Source organism: Pholis gunnellus (assembly GCF_910591455.1).
Source record: "Pholis gunnellus genome assembly, chromosome: 4".
Classification (NCBI taxonomy): Eukaryota; Metazoa; Chordata; class Actinopteri; order Perciformes; family Pholidae; genus Pholis; species Pholis gunnellus.
This window is the reverse complement of record NC_136530.1, coordinates 27,450,781-27,478,543: the sequence shown is the minus strand read 5'-3', so window position 1 is coordinate 27,478,543 and position 27,763 is coordinate 27,450,781.

Genomic DNA, 27,763 nt, shown 5'->3' with positions numbered 1-27,763 from the left:
GACCTAGAGGACCTCGGGCCTCTCTTCTATAGAGACAGCACAGAGGTGAAATCTGATTGGATGAAAGCTCTCCTTAAAACAAGCTGCAGGCTGGAAGCAGAGCAACAGTGGAAGACAGGAGCTGTGCAATGAGAAAATAAGATAATGGGGAAAAAAATTTAAATACATGTAGTGTATTTATGAAAAATTATGAAATTATAAAATAGCTATAACTTTGTGATTCTGTTTAGGCCAGCAGAGAAGGCTTAGCTGGCACCGACAGCCCACCACTGGGGTAAGGGTGATGGAAAAGCGGTGGTTACATCAACTGACACTTTCTTACAGAACGACGGCCGCAGAATGACTGTTGCTGAGATTCGAGGATGTGCCGACATCGCTAGAATGGGAGTCCAGCAAGAAACAAGTGCGGTCAGAAATTCGTATACATTGGAAAGAATCTCCCTCTTTAAGTTTTTCTTTGGAAAGGGAAACCAAAACCATAAGGTCTTTTGTGTTTTTGTGTGATCATTTGAACACCTTGGTTGTTGGACTCGGTAAGTGATGTGGTCATCTATCCCGTCACTAGTGGAGTCCTTCAAAATCTAGTCATTCTTAAATATACAGAATTTGGAGCCTCTGACTTTGCCCTACATGATATGGCTCAGTTGAGTTTGACAAGATCATAGTATTACAGTGAGCACAGGTCGATGTTGATGAATTTATGATTGCTCACCTGAGATCTAAAAGTAAACCTTGAAATAAACATGTAATGAAACAAAACATACTAGCATTTAGTCGTCTGCATAATGTTACAGTCATATGTACTTTCAATGGTGTGGATGAATCTAGTGTTTTCATCACTACAGTACAAAACTTGCTTTCACAGTAAGGAAAACAATATTTATAAAGAATCAGAACTAGTCAAAATGTCAACCTCCGAAAGGGGATTTTACTGTTTCATGAGGACATTTAATTGCCAGAGTCTCAAACATAACTCCTCCGTAAAAAGCACACACAGTGAATCTGCACCCCCGTGTCTGTTTGCAGACTTGCTGCGTCAGACAACACAATCCAGTAAATCCTGTCACCCATTCAAACCACCAGACCTGAAGAATCCAAACCACTTGAGAACTATCTACTGGTCGGTTGCCCAATGTCTCAGCCTCTGCGTGGGACTGTCAGTCCAATTGCAACACATGCCATTCCTGTTTTTCATTACAGTGCAATACTTCTTCTGCGAAACACAAACAGATGGGTAATGACAGCAAGGGGAGCGAGATACATTGAGTGAGAGTAATACATTGATACTTTCTCGTATTAGCATAGCAGACCAGAGATTAGAAAGATAAATGGCGATATAAAGGTGAAAAGAGTGAAAGAATTAAAAGGGTAAAGAAAAGAAGATGAGACCTAGAGGGAGGTAGACAATGAGGGGAGTCGGAAAGAAAAAGAGAGAGAGGAAGGGGATGGAGGGAAATGGAGACAGAAAGAAGAATGTGTCATGGGAAGAGACATGCTGATTTAGAAGAGAGAAAGATTGTAAACAGTCATAAATCGAGATTTCCCCCTGACTGTTTTGATGGCGACTGGTGGATTATGACATCCTCGGTCAATTACGTCTCCATAGATACAGTCTTGGCATCAGGCTTGCTGTAAACTGCTGGAAAACACACACACACACACACACACGGTGACGTTATGTAATGTGCGAACATGGTGTTTCAGACCACAGTCAGACAGCCATGAAACGGAAATGAGGAGCCAGAGAGACACACGATGCTCTCTGCGTGATAAGAAACAGAAGGAGAGTGAGACGAGTTATGTTTTAGTCACAGATCATTGCAGTAGATGTTATGCCATGTGCACAATAAACGGGACTTCTCGAATGACACTGGGTGTTGATCACTGGAACTTGCATCATTTGGTAGGAACAGATTACCAACATCATGAAGGGAAAATATTTCATTTAAAAGTGTCACTTGGAATTATGTCCATGTTGGACGATTCCTCCCCTTGTACATCCAAGGCCAACATTCAATACCAGAAGTAGAGCTTACGTTATGCAGCAAGGTGGAAAGGGGGGATTGGAGGTCGAGCTGAATGTGTACATTGTCCAACTTTGCATTCCAGCACACAGAAAGATAACCTTTTTATTTCTTAACTGTAACCACTACCTTCCCCCAACCTTAACCAAGTGTTTCAGTTGTCTAAACAGTGATAATTCACATACAACAAAATGCAAATAGTGGAGGAGGCCAGTGTGGAGGGAGCTGTTGGGATTGGAGTACATGATTGGAGGGTGTATGGAACAAGTGAAGTGTTCACAACAGGTAGAAATGTTGGAGTTAGTTGTTTTTATCCAAATGTTTTCACACAACTGTATTTTTACCAACTCGTCAAATAATGCTAATGTCAGTTTTGGGGGGTAAGTCAATATACGCTCATCCCACACATTTCAAAATAAACTTCCGTCTTCACAGGAAGTGAGGTTTAGGCAACAAAACTTATAAGCTTGGACAAGGAAAAGATCATAACAAAACAAGTCAAAGTTGTTTCACACAGGACACGAACAGCGGTTTCCTGTGCGAAGGTCCTGTGTTTGTTTGATTCATCAACCACTATCACTAGTGTCCGGTTAAGACTAGTTAGTGAGGAGTTAGTGCCCATTTAAAACGGGCAATAAAAGGTATTTTGGCGAAAGTGTGAGTCACCTTAACCACGAGAGGTCCTTGAGCATGCAGCCGTAAGGGGCAACCAAAATATCGTGCAGTTTGCTGCAGCAGAATATAAGATTAACCGTGGACAGACAAAGAGGTCAACACACAAAATGCGACGCACACAAGCTCTCTCATGATTCTCCTGGCGGAGATAATAAGGAGAAAAAAGCAACAACTTGCTCTGCACGTCATATTTTCACATTGTGTAATAAGACAGAATGATACCAGGGGAAGCAAGTCTGAATGAATGGTAGCTCCCTGTGTGTGCATGTGTGTGTGCGTGCGCGTGCAACTCTGTCTCTGTCTGCGAGTGTTTTGCTTGGTGGCATCATTTACCCTCCTAAGCCTTATTTACAGTACCCTAATGACAGGACCACAGGCATGATGATGCGTCACTACTACACATTAAACACGCACACACACAAACACACACAGAGACTGGCAGAGGGTCAGTTTACATGCACGGTGTGACTGTGGTGTATTTAAGTATTTAAAGCGTCATAAACAACAAAGCCCACAGCAGGGCCAATGACTCAGATGAGAGTCAAAATTGCCCTTAATGGAGTGTAAAAGACTGCAGATGCAAACAGTGAGTCTGCAGGCGAACGTCAGACACGGCCTAAACACTGTTTTAGGGGCTGAAATTACAGTTTAGCTGCTGCTCTGTCTACCCCCAACACACCAATTTCAGGAACCTGCAGCGTCGCAAGCTGACGAGAGTTTATTCATTCATTCACTTGGTCATTCATCTCTCTCCTTTTTTAACAGGGAACAACACATTAAGATTGGAGCTTCTCTTACAAATGCAGCTGATTACAGGACAGCCATCACCTCAACAAAAACAACGGGGGAAACGTCTGGTTAAAGGAAAAGTGCAACATTTTGGGTAAAAGGAATCTAGCCCAAGACACTGGTTATGTTTCCCAAAATGTGTTGTGAAATTTTTGAAGGAAACCCTTGAAGAAGAAGGGGCTTCAATATATATGTTCTCTTCATCCTTTCAGTTTATATTCTGCTTCAATGGTGCAGTTTTAGAATTTGCAATGAATCACAATAGCTCACTAATGAGCCATTGTCACACACAGGGCTGCCACTAACAATTATTTTTACTGTGGATTAATCTGACGGTTATTTTTCTTGATTAATCAATGAGTTCTTTGGTCTATTTTTTGTTCAGAAAATGTTGAAAAATGTCGATCAGTGTTTTTCTAAAGTCCATAATGTCTTTCTTGTTTTAACTCATTGATATTCAGTTTACTGTCCCAGAAGAGTAAAGAGTGAAAGAGTAAAAGTGTGGAATCACAGAATTCACTGAAATCCCTTTTTTTTCTTAACAATGTCCTCAAACCAAGAATGCATTACTTTATTAGCTGACAAACTGTTTTTGAGTTGAGTCTCTTTTAATGTTGGTTGGTTTTGGTGTGTTAGTTTTCATGATTGCTTACTCAAGCATTTTCTTACTGTGACTCATCGATGTTTAATCATTGACGGTATTGTGGATGTAAAGATTCTCTAACCTCTTGCTGAGGTGCTTGTGTGAGCGAGTTTGCATGGTAAACAATGAGGTGGCTGATGTGACGTGCGACATCCGGTGTTGGGGGTCCAAAATCAGATTAGAAGATAGATATTTGTGTCATCTCTTCTCATCTGAATGTGGATAAGAAAGAGAACAATATTGTACATTTCTGAAAATATCGCAGTGCTAATTCGCCTTATTTCCGAGGTTGAGATGAGAAGACGGATGTCATTTCAGATTGACATGAGGTTGATATCGATGTTCCATTTTTACACTTGAAGTTTGCTTGTTAAACTTTTCCCTCAATACTCCTGAGATAATGAATGAGTAGAAAGTAAAAAACAAGTAAAACACTACAACAGTGTAAAATGTGTTACTGCAGAACACAGAGGCCCTTTTAAATCAAACTTCATCATATGCTTGTGTCTGCACGCACACAAACTGGTGACGGTGATTGTGTGTGTGTCACTATCATATCCGGTGCACCTGGGCCTTTGTGAGCCATGACGGAGACTTTTATCAGAGGCTAAAGACAAAACCTTCCACCGCTGCTAATCTGTATTCTCTTATCAACGCCTCCTCAAACCACAATCACATGCTAACATCAGCTGCTATCTACTTCACACTCCCTCCGTAGGGATAACGGGAGATAACATTAGTGCTAGGCTATCGGTAGCGCTATACCAACACACATTCCAATATTAATAGTGGTTGGCTAACAGCTATGTGTGCTCTAAGTCAAACTTGAATAGAATTTGTTTTACATAGAAAGCAAACACAAAACCTGATGACTAATGAAATGAAAGTGTCCCATAATGCGCTGGGGTGTAGAAATATGTGCATTTTAGTGTTGACATTTTATATATATATATACATATACATGTATTTTAATGGTAATACATATACTATGAATCATATTTCCCTCATGAATATCATTATTTCTACATCATTCAGTATCACTCTTATGCAGATCTATGGGGTAAGTAATCTGGAATTATGAATGAAGCTAGTTCAACATACCCAGGGCATCTCATGGTTATCTGGTTTAACTAACCCTGATAACTGAGATCCTGCTAAGCTGATTTACAACACTGGTTATCTCCTGGGGTTTCGCAATCTAGCCATGAGCTGCGTTATCATTAACGGAGCGGTGTTTGCAGCATATTACCAATCACAGACATTTACAAGTCTGCTGTCAGCAGAGCAGGCACATTTTTTAGAGCAAAGAGAGGTATAATAATTGACAAAAATGCAGTTAAAACATAATCCATGCTGAAAGAAACACAGTTGTAGGAAATGCAGGTAAGACAGCTGGCAAAAAGAACTAAAAACGTGTGCATGTTCAAATTAACAAATTTATAATATCACTGCCCCATATAAGGCACGAGTAGATCTGACTATAATTACATTATTCCATAACATTAATGTGTTGCTTAGATATATTCTTATGGAACAGAATAAAGTGATTCATCCCCTTGGGGAAATTATGATGTGTATGAGAATGTTAGCCTTATTCTTCCAGCTGTGAAACAGACTCAGAAACAAATATAAGATAGCATGACTATAAACACATAATTCAAAGCGGTAATATGCTGACTCTCATATCTGAAAACCAACCGCAGCATACACACAAGTACCGATCGCAATGCATCCACACCAAAATGTGTTTGGGATGGCTGATGTGATATGAATCTGTAAAACTAAAGAGATGAATGCAGACGTATGACAGTGAGCTGCAGCACTGACTTCCTGGTTTTACCTGGAGAGTCAATGAGGTCAAAGATAGGTGCAGTTAGGTAAATACAAGGCCACAGCCCTAAGCCTGATGTATTCATACCTGTTTGTAGGAGTGCTGTGTGTGTGTGTGTGTGTGTGTGTGAGTTTGCTGAGCCACTCTGACACGATTCATTCAAAAGCTGGTCCAACATTGTGACTATGAAAATGCTATCTTTTAATCAGGGTAGTAAACAGTGACTGTAAGAAGTTCTCTTTCACAGTAGCCAACTCCATTACAGTGTTGACAGATTAAACATTATTCTGTCCAGTGTTTTGAAAGGTATCAAACAGATAATGTGCAGCTTTGAAATATGTCACTTTAGTTACTAAGCAAGATCAGTAACTCCACCCTCAGTTATGTTGACATGATGAAGTCTAGTCCACGCAAAGCTGCTGCCTCATACTGTCACTGGTCTCAAATAGCTGATGTGTTACATTACATTACAGTCATAGACACTTTTATCCAAAGCGACTCACAATTCAGATTTTATCACACTGTAGGCCACGGTCTCCCCCCACGTGTGTTGTCAGGGTAACAGCTGGGGACGGTTGCTACAGTAATCACTGAACTATTACTTTGATTACTTTTGGGTGTTTATTAGGTGTCTTTTCAACAGAATTGTTTCACACACATTACATACTCTGCTAGTCCTGCACAGACTCAATACGCATATACAAGATGGACGCAAGCCAAGGTAACTAGGCTGTACACACTTTGCACAAACATCACTAAGGCTTATATCATCAACAATAAAGCCACTCACACAACCAACACCTACGCCCTGCAACAAATACGCACAGCACACTCGCCTCCCTCTCTCGCACCCGACACGCAGACCTCGGCTCAGCTTCTTATTTGCCGCCCTGGTGTCCAAGATGAGCAGAGACAATGTCCTGCTTTAATGCAGGTTCCCACGAAAAGGCTCTGGATCAAGTTTGTCTAAAGGCGGTCAGTTTAGGGTCAGTTTAGGGTCCGCAAACCACAACCTGTTGTGGCTCTGGCCGGATGTGTCGAACTCTCACACTCACTATTCATAGTTGTGAATAGATATTTATCTGTTTGAATAATGCTGGTGTTAGTAAGCTTGATAAGACATTTTACCTTATTATCTTATGATTTTAGAGACCCCCCAATCCCCCTGTATTTCGCGCACTGGTTCCTCTTTATCTGTTCACAATGCCCTCTTCTTCACTGGCTCTGCACCTCATTTCTCATGTACTTGAAACAGAGTTCATTTGTATGCTTAGCAGAGTCTATGCATACATACTAGGGGTGAGCGTATATATTATTATCTGTGTCTGTTCAACCAACTAAATTATCTGGCTACGTATGCGCTGAGTTTAAAACAGAAGTGGGTGGAGCTTAAGTCCAAAATCAATACGGTTATAGTGTATCTAAACAGTGGTTCCTTGGCTGTGTTGATGCCAGCAGGGCAGATGCAGAAGCCCGGCAACACTGACCAATCAGAGCAGACTGGGATTTCTGGGAGGGAGGCTTTAAAGACACAGGCGCTAAAACAAGACGTTCAAGACGGAGGGTCAATACAGGTGAATGCAGGCAGACGGTGTAAAATATATATATATATATATATATATGTATTTGTACATGTACACATGTTCAAGTAGAAACCCTAAATATTAAATACAAAATTGTTCAAATAACTTTTATGAAGCAAAATGTGAAGCAGAGCATAGACTGGTGTTTAAAAAAAGAGAAGAAAGAGACCTGACACACACTGCGTGTGTTTGCTGTGTGCTAAGTGAGTGTGATGGCTGCATTTAGCAGGAGCAGGGTGATTATGGTGATGTATTACCAGGAGCTGTTATGGTTGGAGCTGACAGCTGAGGCCAAACATTTTCACACAGACCTGTCTGGGGGGGGGAGTAGAGACGCTGTCAGGTTTGTTTAAGCCGAAGGAGCTTTGTCGCACTCTTTCATAATCTTTCTCTGTCTTTATACCCCCCCCCCCCCCCCCCCCCCCCCCCCCCCCCTCTGCTCGTTCCCTGTGTCTCTTTCGTCTCAGTTTTCCTGCCCTGAGCCGTCTCTCTCTCTTTCCCTCCACACTGCCTCGACCTAGGTGGGCTGTGGACACGGTTCTACCACCCCTGCTCCTCTCCTTTTTTTCTTCCCTTTTCTTTCTCCTTTCTTTTCTTCCTATCTCAGGTGCAGACACATAATTACCGTATGGAGCTCAAGTCAGTCTCCAGCTAACCCCCTGAAGTGCTGCCTTTTAACTGTGTCCAATCATGTGTTTGTTTGCACTGTTCATGTTTCGGTATGTGTATCCACATAAGCAGCTGTGTGTCTGGATGTATGCGCATCATGCGTGTGTGTGTGTGTGTGTGTGTGTGTGTGTGTGTGTGCGTGCGAGTTGACTTCCAGTCGCTGAGTGTGTTTCTTCTCCTCTCTTTATTTCTCAGGATCTAAATAATAATAACAGCAGATGAAAGGGAAGAGGAAACCACACACACACACACACACACACACACACACACACACACACACACACACACACACACACACAGAGAGCCACAAGCAGCTCCCTGAAATGAAAGAGACACTTCTGAAACACAGACAGCGGATGCCTAAAAAACAAAGAGCAGTGATTAGAAAGATTTCACAGTCAGCGCACACTCAGCCAGTAGCTGTAGGTGTCACACTACCTCATAGGGTGACATCACAGATGTTGATTTAAAAAATAAATAAAAATATTATTAGTGCAATTCTGAATACTGGGATCACTTTTTTAAAATATCTTCAAACAGTCAAAACAACAGCAGTGGACTAAGCTGTGGATCCCTTTTCAGTGCTTTCACACAAAATGTATTTGTTGACGGCACGTTCAAAATTCATTAAGTGTCTCTCACTCAAACTCAACCACCACCAAATCTCTGTGCTTACAGTCCATTTAGCACGTTTACGTACAATTTAAAAAATCGCAACTAGATTGCCATACATTTTACTGCAATTTTCTACATTCTGCTAATAATGTAACACTTCTTATAAAACGCTGTCTTACATTAGACATACATCTCTTGCAATCATTGGGAAAGTGCTTCTATTCAAAATGCAAAACATACCTGGAATTGGCAACACAAATGCACACTGACCAATCAGAGCAGACTGGGACTTCTGGGAGGGAGGCTTTAAAGAGACAGGAGCTAAAACAAGCTGTTTCAGATGGAGGGTCAATACAGGTGTATGCAGGCACCACATCTGGAATTGGCAACACAAATGCACACCCACACATGAAAACACACCAATTGAACACCAAATCATCTTTTGGCCTCCAAATAAGCCTCATCTAAGCTAATGTCTGAGAACTTCTAGGGCAGGGGTGTCAAACCCAGGGCCCGCAGGCCGAATCCGGCCCGCCACGTCATTTTATGTAGCCCGTGAATCTGCCAGCAAAAAAATTTTAAATAAAATAAAAAGTTAAAGTTAGACTTGATAATAAAAATATCCCCATGGTCAAAGTGATGAGATAGAAAGTCCTAATTATGAGATACTTAAACACAACAGTCATCGGAGCAGCAGGTTACATTTGACATATAAATGTATTGTGAGTACATTGAAGACTACTTTAAACGTGGCTTTACAACACATGAAATACTTCACGTGGGATTGTGTGAAAGGATTTCAAGCTTTGAACAAAGTTATTGTAATAACTTGTTTGATTTTTGTCTTTGCTATTTTCTTAAGTTATAACAATAGAAATGTGCTTAAATATATTTTTACATTTATATAATTGCATGTACAATATTTTTACACTTGAATAAACAATAATCAAATGCAGAGACAGTTATTTACCAATATGCTAGGAGTAGTTACATTTACACTGTCTTACATTTACAACCGGCCCTTTGAAGGCGACCGTGATGCTGATGTGGCCCAGAGTGAAGATGAGTTTAACACCTCTGCTCTAGGCAGTGAGAGAGAGAGGAAGAGAGCGAGAGAGAGGAGGAAGAGGACGATGAAGGGGACCAGTGATGGCGTTGCTTGTGTTGTGGATGAGATGATGTGGCCAGACCCCAAACAGAAGGCAGGATCCATGAACCATCTACGATCCTTTACAATGCTACTTATTTACACTTCAAAATAACTATGGTAACATTTTAGTTTCAGTGAGTTTAACATCAACGTATTGTATCGATTACTGGACTGCTATTCTACTTTTCTCTGTGTTTTTTGTTGGTGTAAAAACTTAACCATAAAACTTAAAAATAAGTTGTGTATATTTTTTCAAATGTTTGTGTTTATTGAAATGTGAGTAGATGTACTGTACTGGAACAATTGTTCAAAGAAACTTGTGTGAAAAAAGGTACACAAAGTACTAAATACAGCATTGTTTTGTATAAAGTACATCAGTGTATTGTTGCTGCTTTGAAAGAAAGATTTATATCGTGCATATGTGTATCATTTTGTTGCAAAAATGCCATTTTGAAAAGTTTCATGTTTACAGAAGTGAGATGTTTATCTCCAAGTGGTGTGTATTATTTAGCTTGTGTGTAGATTTTTGACACAATGAGCCAATTTCTGCAACAACTGTGTTAGCAGTTGCAAAAACCTGTATAATACAATTGATTTAAAAACGCTTTCCAGAGTACTCAGAGACACTTTACAAAAGTTTAGATGATCAAAGAAAACAACACATAGGAAATGTATATACAGAGCAATCATCACAAGCAGTTCTAAAAAACTGAAGTTTAATTTGGGATTTGAACAAGGACAGGTTGGTTCAGTCTGCTATGTGTTCCTGAGGAAGGGGGCAGCTACGGAGAAGGCTCTGTCGCCCCAGATCCTGTGCTTGGGCGTGAGGTTGGCATTGAGGTTGGCATTGTGGTGGAGCAGGTCCGTGAGGTTAGGAGGGAGCCTGGTTGTGCAGGGCTTTGTGAGTGTAGAGAAGGACTTTAAATTGGCTCCGTTGTGGGCAGGGGACCCAGTAGAGGTTCTGGAGGACGGCAGTATTGCGATCACAGGAGCAGTTATGGATGAGCAGACAAGCAGCAGCGTTCTGAATGGTATTTATTGAGGACTTTGGATGATGAGCCCTAAAGAATGCTGCAATAGTTAACTCTGGATGTACTGAAGGCATGGATCAAAGTTTGGAGAAGAAGAGTGATGGGCGAAGATGAGCTAAGTTTTACAGGTGGAAAAATTCAGTCTTGGTGATTTTATTGGCATGATTTTCGAAGGAGAGGTTGCTGTTGAAAATAGCTTGGAGATTATGGATGTGTGGGGAAGGAGAAAGAGTGGAGTTATCGATTTTGAGTCAGAAGTTGTGCGTGGTTTTGGTGAGGGATTTGGGGCTGATGATGATCATTTTTGATTTATCATAGTTAGTTGGAGGAAGTTGGCTTGCATCCATAATTTTAGTTCAGTGAGGCAGTTGATCAGAGTGAAGAGAGTTGCAGTGGTGATGGGTTAAGCAGAAATGTAGAGCCGGACATCATGCGTGTGGGGTTGGGGTGCGATGAGACAATACGTTTATGAAGATCTGAGGTGGAGTACAGCAGCGGCATGGTCTGGTTGAGGAACTCTAGCACAAAGCTAGCAGTAGCTCGCAACAAGAGCCCGGTGTCAGGGGAAGGAAAGGCGATGTGCACCCCTGACGTTTTCCACAATCCCCAGCATAACAGCGGCACACCAACAGTTCGGTGAGGAGGAGAGGCTACTGACCTGTTAGCCCTGCGATCCTGGTCAGAGAATGGAGGTCAAACAATGAAAGCAATCATAATCACAACAAATTGTTAAAATTAGATCTATCACAAAAATGAAACTAAAAGCAAAGAAATAAAGCTCCAGCGTAAGTCCAGTCAGGAAGACGATCCTCTCGCATGCCTGAACCCGTAGTTTATTTCTCATACATCTGCTAATCACTCCTCACAGATGCTCACTCATTATTTCCTTGCTGTTATTGTTTGGTGCTGTTGATCATGATATCAGCTGTTTAGATCAGCTGGGCCCTATTCCTCATACGTGGTTAACTGAGTTAGCCGGATAATTTCCAGGATGAGATTACATAAGTGAGGCTTTTCGGTTCCTCGAAGCAAGTTTGGAAAAATCACCATAGCAACACATCCATAAGCCTGAACCTGCTCCAGAGCAGGCTTGAGCTAGATCCGCTGGGTAAACTGCCACTCCCCCGGAAAAAAGTGTCAGCTCCCTTCCTCAGAGATCCATCGATGAGGAAGCGATATTAGTCAGATTAGCGTTTTATAGGGAGAGAGTTCTTCGACATCGCCAAGATCCGTTATCACATCATGATGACTTCCTGTACGAGCGCTATCGATTCTGCCGACAAGGAATCATTTATTTAAAGACTTTCTCGAGCCGCACATTGAACACCACACGCCATCTACTGTCTCACAGACTGTATCACAGCCTCGTGCTGTGTAGCGATGCTTCATGTTTGTACAATGTTGGTGATGCGGAGAACATCGGGAAAGCCGCTCCATGCCGTGCTGTTCATAACGTTTATTTGGCGCTTAAGAAACTTCTGGATGTGTTCATTACATCACCATGGCACATGTTGTATTGATCACCATTCTGAATAATGTGTGTGTGCTAGTGTGTACTTGCTCCCGTGTCCTCTTGATGGCTGGTTGAACTACATGATGGTTGAAAGCACTCATAATGATATGACAGTATTATTAGTACACCATAGATATCATTATTGTAGAACATGATTAAGGTGGACTCATGATAAGAATAGAGAGAATTACACACAATTTATTTTTACTGCTTATTATGAATAATACACACACACTGATCCGTCCATACACAGATTCACACACACATATTCAAACTCCTATTCTATATGGTAATCTACACATACATGTATATACACACATATATATATATAGTACATGATACATACGTGCATACACCTACATATATCCTCATAAGTATCTATTAATTCGTATCAATTAGATTCTCTTTGGGTTTGTTTTTATCTACTTATTCTGAAAGAGTTGATATAATTATTTTCGCTATAGATCTCATTGGATGATGCATTCCATTAAGCCTACTGCCAGCAGGCACATTTAAAGAAATATCATCTGATTGGTTGGGGTGATGAGGCACTTAAAATTAACCTATACATTTTCCCAACACTTGCGCATTTAATGACGTCTGCGATATGTTGCCATGCTTCTTGTCTAGCCCTCGCAGCGTTAGATTTCGCCATGATTATGGTCTTGAATTCCTCATATGCGTTCATGATCATCTCCTGCTCGTCAGCGGAGTAAAAAGAGGCTCTTTCTTTGCTTTTATTTGCTGTTGTACTGTTAGAAAATCATGGTTTCGGTGATCGACACTTCCCCCTTTTGAAGTAGGACGGACACGCGCAACGATCCTGATGACTGACGTCTGGTTCAAATTAACGAGACTGTTTGAGCGGATCAGCCTTTGAGGAAACGAGATAGCCTGATGTCAATCATCGAGTTAATTTAAGCTGGATAATAGGACATTTGATCGACTTAGTTCAACCACGTATGAGGAATAGGGCCCAGGTCTCCTCTATCCAATAGCACAACAAAGTAATTACATTGTTAGCCTATCATCTTGCTGCTGTCTCTGTTAAATATGATTGTCTCTAACAACAGTGGCATTCAAATTCAGTGGACTAAGACATGGACTGCAGAAATATTTTTTTTCACCATACTCAGTAAGGATAATTAGTTAGATTTATTCTAGATTGCCACTGCTGACTGTATATTATCGTGTAGTTGTATTTAGAAAACTAACGAGCAAACTCAATCATCTGATGAGGGTTACGAGGTATGGCTGAAGAGTCCAGAAAAACCAAGTAAGTGGACCATGTGATACATTTCTTCTTCTTTGCTAAACTGTTTTTTGGTGCCTGTAAGTTCTACACACTCTCTCAGAGTGTATATGTCACTCTCCATTCTTTCTCACACACTTTTCCGCACTGTGTAAATACATCTTTGTAGCCTATCATACTGATCTAGGGCCAGTTGCCTTAAAACATTTCACATCGTGAAAATCAGGTCGCTAATGTTTGCGGTTCTTTCCAAAGACACAAGCCATGCCTCCATCAGTTTCATGTGGTCTGGAGAGTGCTCCACTGCCAAACAACCATCTGTTTATGAGATATGAAATTAGATTATCCTTTCATTTTGGAGTAATACAGTTCTCATGTTCATCCTCATGTTCACCAGTGGAGGCCAGGGCCACACACATTAGGATCTAGTGCCAGATACAATGATGTGCTTCTTTCTTCTGAAATAATTGTCCTCCAGTCGGTTGCAGTAAATTATGAAGTGTTTAAAATGGAGATATTTTAGTTTGATCCAACAACTTGCAGCCAGTAATTAGTCCATTTGTACCTGAAGGACAATACTGGACTTATTCTTAATCGGTTGGTCCACCACTGTGATCCAGACTAAATGAACTTGGCAGATGTTGGTAGATGCAACTCGGGTTTTCATTTGATTCGGGAAATCATATCTATTGTTGTTTTTATTATTTTCCGTCATTGCTGTGCATTAGCTTCAAGTATTTTGTTTGCTCTTTGTGACAAAATCACGAGTTGCAGATGTGGTTCTGACACGTCACAGCACAAGGTCCTGATTTCACCTTGTGCTGGTTGTTGCACCACCCTAAGAAATCGGGCCCTTTGTCTTTTCCTTTGTTCTTCCTGAGCAGATTGGAACTTTTTGGCAAACATGAGGGAAATAATGTACTTGGTAATGACTGTTTTCAGTAGCGGGTTAATCCACATTTTGGTGTTCTAGTGAGTATTTATGGCAGCAAGACGGTGTATATGGGATTGAGTCAAAATAAACTGCAGTGTGTGTGTTCATTGTGATGAAGGAACAAGTCACCCAGTGCAACGATGTGGTTCACTGATGTGTTTCAATTAAAATATTTTATAATTGCATGATTGTCCATAGTGTGGCATCACCAGGGGCCAGGTAGTAGATGTTCCCCTTTAATGATCAGCAGCCACACCACAAGATGGCCGCCGATGCACCATCTACAGCCCCCAGAAGGCCTCCACACTCATCCAGGTGTGGGTGTTTAAGTCACCTGATTGAGACAGGACTTAAGAGCTGCAGGAGGAGAGGAGGGGGGAGAGCATGTGGCTGGAAGGAGCTCCGAGAACGGCGTACAGAAAAGTACTGAACCTGACTGAGAAGGATCGAAAGGAAGACGACCTGGTAGCAGGTGAAACCGAGGACACCCGAAGTTGTGTTTTGTAATACTGTTCAGTTGAACAAAGCCTTATCTCCTCTTGGATGCTTTTTATATATATATATATATATATATATATATAGCACAGAAAATATGTTCAAATCATAACATGGCAAATTCAAACACAACAGGCAACAACAGCGCTCAGTGTGTCAGTGCGCTGTGTCAGCTCGTTCGATGCTTCTATTGACATTTTCAATAAAAGCTTTGAATGTCTTGTCATATTTTATGGTGTCATAATTTAAATGTAATTCATGGTGCTGTCAGATTGTTAATACAGGTGTGTTCCCTTTGTTTATTTTACCACAGTGAGAATGTAGTTTTTAAAAGCCAACAAATGTGGATTGAAGAACAATATTTAGTTTGAAAAAAACATTTAGTGTATTTTAGAAAGGATTACATATATATATTTATTCAATATATTTTGACTATTGCACTGAGACAGTTATAGAAACATTGACTGAGCGCCACGCCGCTCACAGTGTGTTTTTAGAGAGAAAATAAAAGAGGAACAGAAGATTATCGCATGCAATGTTTCCGTCAGTTCAAGATCGGTTTTATAGCACTTTGAATGTCAAAGTTATGAATGAATGAATGTTCCACTGTTTTGCGACATGCATCATACAGATGTGCTTTAATGTGTCAAAGAATGAATTAGCATCAACGCATTATTAACATGTTTACTTTTAGACATCAATAGAGCTCTATGGCACAGACCATTACAATACGGATTTGGATATGCACTCAATACTTGTCATTAGGATCAGGTCATCATTGATTTGGGTCTGCACATGGGATTTTATGATCTTGATTATCACCACACTCATCCTTTAAATTGCCAGAAACTTATTCTGCATTGTAGCTTTATGGTGGATCAAAAGGAGTCTATACAGCTGTAAGTAATTTACAACAATAATTCTCTTATAAGAGTGAGCTGAAAAAAAAGTGCTGTGTAATCTCACAGAGACTCGCCTCTACAGACAGTCTCTGACATTATGAGACAGACTCAGGAGGCGGTTAAGTAGCGGATGCCTTTTCAGACGCTCCGCTCATTTTTTCCCTCGAGACAGGAGGAGGAGTGGGTCGGGGAATGGGGGTCTCCCCTCTCTCTCTCTCTCATCCTTTATCCTTCCTTCGCCACGTCTCTCTCTCTTCCTCTCCCCCTCTTCGTCTTTGTCGAGGTTTAAACGGATTTGTAGGTATTTTCCGAGATTTGACGGTAGCTCTGGTCAGAATGACGTTGAGTTGCAGTGCTCTGTCTCATCCTTCTCTCTTTTCCTCTCTCTGCCCTAGTGCTCAAGGGAGTCTTACAGATTCCAAAGGGGGCAAGGATTACAGAATCCCAGACGCTGACAGTCTGAGGTGAACCTCCTGAATATCTACAGGAAGGGGGAGTCGAGGTAATGGGTAGTTTGTATGTGTATAGTCCACAGCCTCAGGGATATTTAGAATAATTAAAGGATGTGCCATGGTCAGGTGGCTCTATCAGGAAGGGCAGTGCAGATGTTTGTGACCATGACTGCTATTGTTATGATGGTAACCACAGATGTTCAACAGCTGGGCAACTACTTTGCTGACACAAGTTTCAGATCTGTAGATGGGAGTTGACCAGCTGTCATGGAATTGTAGACGTTCAAATTTCTATTTTTCCACAAGGTTAGCTAAGAAAACAGAGGTTTAAAGTAAAAAAAACTGGACTTACAAATAAAGGCAGGGCTAACGTGGTTTCATAAAGGTCAATTCAAGTTCACGCAATCAGACATATTTGAGTCAGGTTTGATAAGTCAAGATACTTGAGTGTGCACACTGTAAGCAGCCAAAGAGCAGCAGTCCACTCTAGATGATGGAATGCTGAGATTGGCTTATAGAAATTCAATGAAATAAGTTTATGCTTTTGTTTGGAGTAACAATAGATCTAAACATTCTAGGAATGTCCATTGGAATATTAAGAGTTTCCTATCAAGAAAATAGAGGATTCGGATACAACATTTTGCAATTGCACTGTTAACTATTTATATAGCTACTATCATTCTATTGGGAGGATTAACGTAGCATCAGTCTAAACGTTTTATATCATATAACATATAATTAAAGACTTATGAAGATCTATATCTTAGCATCATATATATTTCATTAACTTCATTATTTATTGAAGTAGAATTTCTGTAAACCTAATTCTTTTGACCGATTGTGGCTATTTAGTCAAATAATATGCCATTATAAAATTAAATAAAATCATTGCTTTGCTGACGGGTCAGTGTTATACAAACTCTGGACCAGGTTAGTTTCCAGCATACGTTGCCATAGTAATGGAGCTTGAACTATGCTAAATTTTGTTGATGGAACTGAATCTAAACCAAAACTAACCAAAAATACGCCCGGCTTATTTGGTAGAAGTTAGTCTTTTTAGTATCAAATTCTCTCTTTGTGTTATCCTGGACAGTGATTCCTGCTTGAGCTGCAGTGGAAGGATACCTCATTAGGAAATGTTGCCAGTACTGATAGGATTATAGGATATATTTTCAACAGGATCAACAAATGTAGCTGATTAAAGAGAAAAAGTCCTGTGGCACCCTATTACTGATGGTAATGTCCTTGTTTACCACAATCAGTCACAACAGCCTGAGTTCTCCCTGAATCTTCCATGCAGGTCACGAGGGCTCCCTGAATTAGTTTCCATATTTTTGCATCACTACCCATGAAAGAGCCTGCCAACATTAACAAGATAATATTTTATCGATATGCAGTACAGCAAGTGCAGCACTTGATTGAAAAGCTGTAAGTATAACTGTGTTCCCCGAATCACAGAAAGCAAGAATAGCACTATGGGAGCACGGAGGCAGTTTCCATAAGTGACGAATTGTGCTAAATGGTAAATGGGCTTTTCTAGTCTGCTGACCACTCAAAGCGCTTTGCAACACATGCCAACATTCACCCATTCACACACACATTCATACACTGATGGCAGAGGCTGTAGGGGTTCAATGTCTTGCTCAAAGACAATGCAACACCCTCAGGAGGAGCCGGGGATCAAAACACATAAGCGATGAAAAAAACACATAAATCAGACCCCTGAGAGGTCAAAAATGGTTCAAAATGATGCCAAACTGCTGTATTAGATAGTTTGAACCCTGTTAGTGATAAAACAAGTGAAATATATAGTTATATAGTATATAAAATTAGAATAGAACAGCTAGAAACCTGGATCCAAAATTCGGAAAATTCTGAATTTTGGCTTGACCTGGCATGAACTCTCTGTACTCCAACCTCTATCAATTTGGCCTGCTTCACTTTATCAAAGCTAATTCTTTTTTGAAAAGGACTGCTGACATGTTGTGCTATGATTGTGGAGAGTTTTAGGCTTACTGCTGCATTATTTCAAAGACAAAAGTGCTTTTATTTCCAGGCAAACCTGAACATTTTCAATTTGAGCTGTGTGTGATATTCATTCAGCATTTACCAGTAACATATACACTGATGCCTCCAGCATTCACTGGGGCGGTTTGCAGCCGAGTGTGAAGCGGCGGGGATGAGAGTTAGCACCTCTAAATCCGAGGCCATGGTGCTCTGCCGGAAACCTGTGGATTGCTCCCTCCAGGTGGGGACGGAGTGCCTACCTCAAGTGAAGGAGTTTAAGTATCTCGGGGTCTTGTTCACGAGTGAGGGTAAGAGGGAGCGGGAGATCGACAGGCGGATCGGTGCGGCTGCAACAGTAAAGCAGGCGCTGCACCGGACCGTCTTGGTGAAGAGAGAGCTGAGCCGGAAGGCAAAGCTCTCAATTTACTGGTCGGTCTACGTTCCTACCCTCACCTATGGTCACGAACTCTGGGTCGTGACCGAAAGGACAAGGTCGCGGCCGAAATGAGTTTCCTCCGTAGGGTGGCCGGGCTCAGCCTCAGAGATAGGGTAAGGAGCTCGGACATCAGGAGGGAACTTGGAGTCGAGCCGCTACTCCTTCGCATCGAAAGGAGTCAGCTGAGGTGGTTCGGGCATCTGATTAGGATGCCTCCTGGACGCCTCCCACTGGAGGTTTTCCGGGCACGTCCAACTGGTAGGAGACCCCGGGGAAGACCCAGAACACGCTGGAGGGATTATATCTCCCAGCTGGCCTGGGAACGCCTCGGGATCCCCCAGTATGAGCTGGAAAATGTTGCGGGCGAGAGGGAAGTCTGGGTCAGCCTGCTTTGCCTGCTGCCACCGCGACCCGACCCTGGATAAGCGGAGGAAAATGGATGGATGGATGGATATACACTGATATGTACACATATTAACAAACTATCACAAGTGTTGGTGTCATTATTCCATTGAAATTATTCAAATAGACCTTGTAGTTAGAGAGATAAGCCATTTTAAGTATGAAATATTCGAGCAGAGGCCTCAACATAGACTTAGAGGTTAATAGGTTTTAAGTCAAAGTAGAGAATCTAGAATCACAGTGGAATGGTCTGATACAGTTATCGGTGAATGTTAGGTGGAGACTATAGATGGGGTGAGTGTTTTATCCACAATGAAATAATCTGAAATAATGAACAAAGCGTTAAGGGAAAGAGTGTTCCCTAGCAGAGAATCTCCATCACCATATTGATCCAAAAAGGCAGAGGGAGTCTGAGAAACCTTTGAGGGTGCAATGAAGAAAAACAAAATGGTTACTTCTTCAAACTTAATATTTAATTGAATTCTCAGAATATTAAACAGGATGACCAGCCACGATTCCCTGAGATATAGTACAGAAGTATGGAGTGCCAACATTGTATCAAGAACTTGGTATAATTTCAAATTATTATTATTTTTTTTTTCATGATTACTGGCAGCTACAGCTATCTTGCCATTTGTTTTTCATGCTCATGGTAACTCATAGTACACACCTCTTTGGCTGTGATGAACACTTACATGAATGTGTGACCTCAAAAAAAGGTGATGTGTCCTAAGTCATCTAGCAGGTATTTGCCCCTGAGGGGGAATCTTGTGCAGGGAGAACACAGTGATCCAGTTCAGGTGCCACGTCAATTATTTTGTCCCGGGTAATAAAAAATACAGTACATACAGGTAGAAGCTAACTACAAAGACAAAAATGTGTGGGAGGACTGCCAATAATCTGTCAGCCAGTGTCAGGGCAAATTACCTCTCTGATTATTATAAAAGTTTAAATGTCAAAAACCACAAACATCACGTACGAGTGAGTGAGTGAGTGAGTGAGTGAGTGAGTGAGTGAGTGAGTGAGTGAGTGAGAGAGAGAGAGAGAGAGAGAGAGAGAGAGAGAGAGTCAAAGTCATAGATTCTGGCAGGCATACGTTGAAATTTCATTTTTTGTATCCACATCATACAGAAACCTCATTCAACATCAACCTGCTTGCTGTTTGTCATTGTGTTCTGGCAGTGTAGCAGCTGTTATTGGGTCGGTAGGTTGTCATGCCAAAATGCACTGTGGGAAAGACAAGCTCACGTTTTCAAAGGGTCCAGTGTGATCACTCAGATCCTACATAAAGATGACATGAGACCTTTTAAAAAAGGTTCATTCTGGCTCCTAAGATTTTCTTTGAACTTTACTTTGTATCACAGAATGTAAGCAGCAGGAGTGGGCAGTGTCTGAAGGTGTATGTGTGTGTGTGTATGTGTGTGTGTGTGTGCGTGTGTCAAAATGTGTTTGTATCATGTTTAAACACACCTGTGTTCCCAGGGAAGTGTGTTTTGCTGATACACTGAAAACTGTCCAATCCTCCCTTTATTTAGTTTTCTTTCCCTCTCACCCATGTTGATACTGGCTCAGGGGAAGGGCAGGGAAGAAGAGATGTGTACAGTGGTGGAGAGAGGGATACAGATGTTGGGAAAAAAGGGGAGTGAGAAGAAAACGGGGAGGAAAGGAGTTTGTACAGCATGTGAGAGAAAGAGAGCTAGAGATGGGAAACGATGAGAGGAAACATCTGAGTGTGTTCATTGGACTGATTCCTTCAGCAGTGGTTAAGATAATAAGAGAAGGGAGACAGCACAGCGTCAGTCTTCTTAATAAGGTAAACCATGGAGGTATTACCGCAGCGGATGCAGGTCTAGGTTCAAGGTTCATTTATTGTCATTGCACAACACACATCAAAATGCATTTGTGTTCCCTTTGTGCTACACAAGAAGAAGACAAAGAAGAAAAAACAGTAGAGTAGGTTAACTAAATGTTTAGGTTTACTTATGCAAAACTACTTGGTTAGGAAACAAAACTATGTTTACAAAGTATGTTTGCCATGTAACTCGCTTGATTTAAAGTTCCTGTGGAACCCTTTTATATTTCAGTCCGGTCTCCCTAAGAATTTAGGTCCAATTAGACGGCTCAGCAGCACGTCATTTATTTCTTCTGCCAACCTTCAGTGCCAGCGCAGGAAGAAAGTGTTTTGATTGTGTGCAGACTGTGAACACAAATGTCCTCTATAGAGGATGATAAAGACTACATCTGAATCTAAGTGCCTTGTTCATTCACAAAGAGTCAATTTTTTCAAGACAACCACAATCTTTCCCTAACCTACTTAAATTATAGCAGACCAAAACCGTTCGTAGCATCCGCGTGGAAGAGGTCAGATGTCATCGACCTAGAGTCAGTGGACTGTCGGAGGGAGATCAAGGAGGACAATCGAGGCCATGCAGATCTGACTCCAGAGCAGAGACCAATGTCAATTTAGGGTTCAGTATCTTGCCCAAGGACACTTCAACACAGACTGCAGGGGCCAGGGTATCGAACCTCAGACCTTCTGATTACAACTGCTCTACCTCCTGAACCACAGCTGCTGCTGCATCATGAATGGGTGAAAGAACCCTGTGTTGAGATTTTATTTCCATGCTCAAGAATGACTCCTCAAGCTCAACAAAATGATTTATTCTGTTGAAAAATGTAAATGTGGAGTGTTGTGAATTCCAAACTTGAGGTCACTACAGAGGATTTAAACTTTTCAACTGATTCATCCCGACATCTGACAAGATGCTCTCAGCTGGTAAAGAAAATAGTTCTCGGCTTTTCGGAAACAGAACAGCACCTGCAGCAGTTATTGGCGATGTCAGCTGAAAAGCGATTCCAATTTTAAACTATTCTACATTCTGAAATAAAATCTGACATGAATAAGATATTACACCTTCAATTTTCCTCCTGTGGGATAAAATAAACTCTTTCTACTTTTTATGTCTTCTTTAACGTCGGTTGTTACAAAAAGGCTATCAGTACTCTCAGTGGTCATTCTGCTGGTGGTGGTTTCGATAAAAAGATCTTTGCATTTGATCTGAATCCACATAAACCAGGGAAATGCTTGGAACAAAGGCATTTAATGCTGAATGTGTGTGTGTATGGGCGTGTTTTACCAGGGGACATAAATCAGAATACACAGTCATATTGTGGGGATTTGCCTGCCTTTCAAGGGACCCCATAACTGAAATGATCACGTTTGAAGGAGAAGACTTGGTTTAAGGTAATGGTAATGGTAAGGTTAGGTTAAGGTTAGAGCAAGGTTAGGATTAGGTCAAGGATAGTGACACGTTTAGGATTAAGCTAGAAGTGGTTATGGTTAGGGTTAGGGTAAGCCTCCAGGAAAGAAATCTAAGTCAGTGTAATGTCCCCAAAAGTCACCATGTGTGTGAGTGTGTGTGCAACAGAACACATAGAAAGTCTGCTCCTCTACTCTGAACTGAGAAACAGGGTTACCATGAACAGACATGAATGCACACAAACCAACAGCAGTGTGGAGCAGACATACAGGAGAGTCCAGCTGCAGTCAGTGGAAACCTGTGGTGGGGGAAATATTTGGCTCAGGGGCCTGGAAGACAGAGCTGCAGAACCCAACCAGACCCAGACCCGGTCCAAGTCAGGACGGAGGAGAGAGCGGGAGCAGCCTTAGGGCAAATACCAGGCTGCCGGAGCGAAATATTTCTGCCTAAACCTGACAACCTGAGAGGACTTGATGTGCCAGGATTAGGGGAAGCTAAATTTCACACATAATTGCTCGGGTTTGGGATGGGCTCAACCACCTAGTTGAAAAACACTATAAGTAATTTAGCAGTCAAAAACGAGCAATTGAATGTTTTGCTCATGGCTTGTGCTCAGGTTGAAGTCTTTTCAGGCTGGAGTCAGGCAAGGACGTAGGAATGGACTTTTTGAGTGATCAACCAGACCGATACACCACCACCCACTCAACCCACGCAAAGATAACTGAACAATATTTATAACAACAACTTCAGTGAAATAGATGTAAAATATAGGCGAAGCCGTGATCCAACTTTTTCAGTCCTGATACAAATACCTGGGCTTTAGGTATCGGCCGAGACCGAGTACAGATCAGATACTAGTGTTTAATAATAAGCTGTGTGGAAGTGATTGGGATTATTCTTTTAAGTGTGAGGCATTAGGCTTTTCCTAAATTTGTAAAACAAAATGTAAAAATGTATACATAGGTATACATTTAAGAAAACCTTCTGCAGGCTCTTGACATTTTTGCAGGCGGTGGAAACTGAAAAAAACATGACTTCACTTTTAAAATCTAAATTAGGGGTGGCGCTAGCATCCTGGCTCTGGCTCAATCTACAGCTCCACTGAAGATGGACCATCCTAGCCAGCGAAATACCCGGTGGCAAAAGGGGGGGGGGTCCCATTCAATACCTTCATGCACAGCATATCGTGCACTCACTATTCGTGAATAAATGTTTTGCAGTTTGAATAATGAAAATTAAACAGGTATTAGTATGCTTTTAAAATACATTTTATTGACAAATGCAAATGATAAATAAATGTCTGATGATTCAAGAGACCCCACATTTTTGACATTGAGGCTTTCAGGTGATCTGAAGTGTCAATCAATTCAATTTTGCACATTTTTAAACAGTGGATGAATAATTGGTATGAATAAGTACATTAATACAGTAAATGGAAATTATAATGCGAGCATAATGGCATGCTATTCATTTATCAAGTATGTAATGTTTGTGTATTCATATAAATATTTGAATAATTAAAAGTTATTTAATCATAATATTATATAACAACGGTACAATTATCTTTAATAATCCCATGTGCAAGAAAAATAGAGATTGTTAAACTGGTATCGATGGGCGCAACAGGTCGTAAGCTGGTGCATAATATAAGTGGGTTGACAACACATCTCTCTCGCTCTTGTTTTTTTTATAATGGGCTTCTTTCGCTGCCCCCAGAGTAACCAGTCAAGTCTGACTATGAGGTCAGGTGAGATTCATATTTCAGCTGTAACGTGATGTTGGTTTAACAAGGCGACAACTTCAGGTTCGGCCGAGTGAAGCCAATGCGGAAGTGTCTTAAAACTTGGATTGGCTCCACTGACCAGCAGGGGGCGACTCCTTTGGTTGCAAAAAGAAGTCTGGTTGCATAGAAGTCTGTGAGAAAATGACTTCTATGAGAAAATGATTTCTCTCTTGATTTATTACCTCAGTAAACATTGTAAACATGAGTTTATGGTCTCAATCTCTAGTTTCAAGTCTTCTTCAATACAGCATGATGTTCATTTAGTAAATGATGGTCCATTTAGAGTCAAACAGACCATAAAGCAGGGTATGCTTTAGGGCGGGGCTTACTGTGATTGACAGGTCACTGGCGCTCCCAGAGCCGTATATGGCGTCTCTACGTCACTCCTCCAAATTCCAAATACGGTAACTTCCGTTCATTGGCTGCTAAAAAAACAACATGGCGATGACCGTCATCCAAGATGGCGACGACGAAATCGCCGAACTCAAGGCTTCAAAATGTCAGTCCACAAACCAATGGGTGATGTCACCATGACTACGCCCACTTTCTTATATACAGTCTGTGGTTTAACCACTGCTAAAAAAAGTAATCGGCTCCAGACCTTAACGTAGCATTCTATTTGATTTACGTTCGGTTTGTTTGTTCAGTCAAGCACCCTTGATAGAACACACAGAGAGAATTTTCCAAAAGAGAGAGAAGTATAAAGAGGGTGAAAAAGCAAGTGACCAGATGATTTGCCATTCAAATGTGAGGTCGGTTGCACAGACAGCCAACGACGGTATGTACGTCTCAGTGTCAGCTAATCTCAAAATCAAATATCGAGTGCAACCTTTTCGCCAAACACTGAGAAAATATTGAAATGCGCCACCCAGGAGTCCAGAATCAGCTTACTCAGTTTTCTTGACACGCCATCCCAACAGTACAGTGCATGCCAGTGGTTCAGGTCCAACTTAAAATGTGATACAGGAGTCATAAAATACTCAACTTAAGAATGGTGTGGAGGATTTGGGGAACGGGAACATTTTATTAATGGTATTATTAAAGGTATTTATAATGTAGGTGGTCTGCTTTAGTGTGACTAAGTTTTGGGGTAATGATCCAGGGCGCCAAAAGAACACTTAAAGCTCAGGAAGAGTGCCACGGAGGAATGCACACAGGCCTGTTTAAGTCTGCAGAGCAGGACAGAGGTCTTAACTCATGTCAGTGGATTTAGAATGTTTGGAAGAAACAAACCGCAGTATACGACAAAAAGGTGTAGACATTAACATTTTTGGTGAAGCTTCACAGTTGGACTCTGCCTCTTTTACATTCTCTTTCTGCCGTTATGATTTTCAAACATCAGTGAAACATTCTTCCAGGTTTCATCGTCTTAGCAGTTAAGGAATTTAAAACAGTCATATAAAAAAAAAAATGTGCCAATTCAGGGTTCAGGGTCTTTCTTCTTGGCCAATCAGAGCCCTTGTCTGATTGGTCAGATTTTGCACCCATGCAAGTGAGGTTCATTGGACTAGTGCAGCCGTACTTCTCTGCATGGCTGAGGAGGGAAAGTAAGGAACACACGTTTCAATCATGATCGGTAGAAATATTCGGGCCAGTAGATTCTTGACCCACTTGCCCGTTCATTTGTTAATTCTGATTAAGAGTAATTGTTTTGAAGTTATTGTTTTGAACGTTTACTGTGAACATCCAGATGCTCGGTGATTTTAATAACTCGAAAGAAAGAAAAAGTAGAAAACTGCTTTTAAATTGTGACTATTATTCTGTGTTTATTGGTGCCATGTATGTTCAGCTCTGTGTTCAATTTGTTCTATAAAAGAATGTTGGAAATATTTTCCTCCCATGTTTTTAATTCTACAAGCAATTTGTTGTATTTTGTTAGGATACTGTAAGGAAAGTAGTACACTTAGTACACTTAATTATCAGTTTATTTATCACAATTAATATCATCGCGATATTCAACATTTTTGCATGCCCTGTATTTTCCTCATTAGGTGAAGCCCTGGTGATTATCTACGAAAGCTCAACCAATTAATCTGATGTTCAAACCTCCTCTGTAATCAGATTATCACATGAGCCATGAAAACTACATGTACAAGACCCGCTGGCTGTGAATCCCTGCTTAAGGCCGTCACTACCTATGACTATACCCTAGCATTGTGCTCAACTGTCCAGACCACAGGCTGGATTTACAATGTGGCAAACAAAAAAATTGAAAAAGGAATGAGGGAGGAGAAAGGATGAAAGTGAGGGACAGGGCAAAGACAGACCAATGTGGGAAATTTCTAACCAGGCTTCCAACTGGATTCCTGCTCTCATGGCTGACTGCTGGAACCTATCCTTCACAGGGAAAACAGAAAGGCTTAGACAGAGAATTTAACAGAAAGAATGAGTTTGAGGGAAAAAATGTCATATCTATCTACAACATACATCTATGTATACTGTATTATGTGTGGTTTGTAAATGGATCATGGATTGTTTGTGCTTCCTAATGCTAGTTCATGGCTTTTGACAATAAAACAGCTTTACCTCACAGTTACACAAACTGACTCAGTTCTGTACTAGTCTTATCAGCATTCTTAGCGATAGCTACTAAATCAATGCGCTGTAATTCGTAGATATCCCACAAAATCAATTTGTATGTAATCCATGTAATCATAAACCAGGAAGTATAAAGACCGTAAAAACCCACACAGGGCAAGAGGGAATGGAGGGGGATGGGTAAAAACAAAAAACTTCTACCCAGGACTCCATTGTTCGTGCCTCTTGTGAAACGTGGAGTCAACAATAATCTATTTGATGTACTTAACCTCTTAAACCCTAAGCCTATTTTGAGACCTCTGCTCGAAAATGTCATACCCATACTCAAGAGAGTGTAAATCTCTAACTACAAGGTCTATTTGAATAATTTAAATGGCATAATAACACAAATAAATGTGAGCTTTGTCAATATGTGTACATATCATTGTATATGTTACTGGTAAATGCTGCACGAATGTTACACACATTTTTACGCCTTTTTTTTTTTTTCGCCTAAAAAGCACTTTTATTGATTTGAAATGATGCAGACGAAGGCCTAAACGCTCCCAAATCATATCACAACACGTCAGCAGTCCTTTAAAAAAAAATTGGCTTTGATAAAGTGAAGTATGTCTGAGAAATCAAGGTCAGTGTACAGGTCAGCTGAGGTCAGCCAACGTCAATTCTGATTTTGGAAGCAGCAGATATAGCTGTTTTATTGCTCTTTTATATACTATATAACTATATATTTAACTTCTTTTATCACTAATAGTGTTCACTCTATCTAATACAGAAGTTTG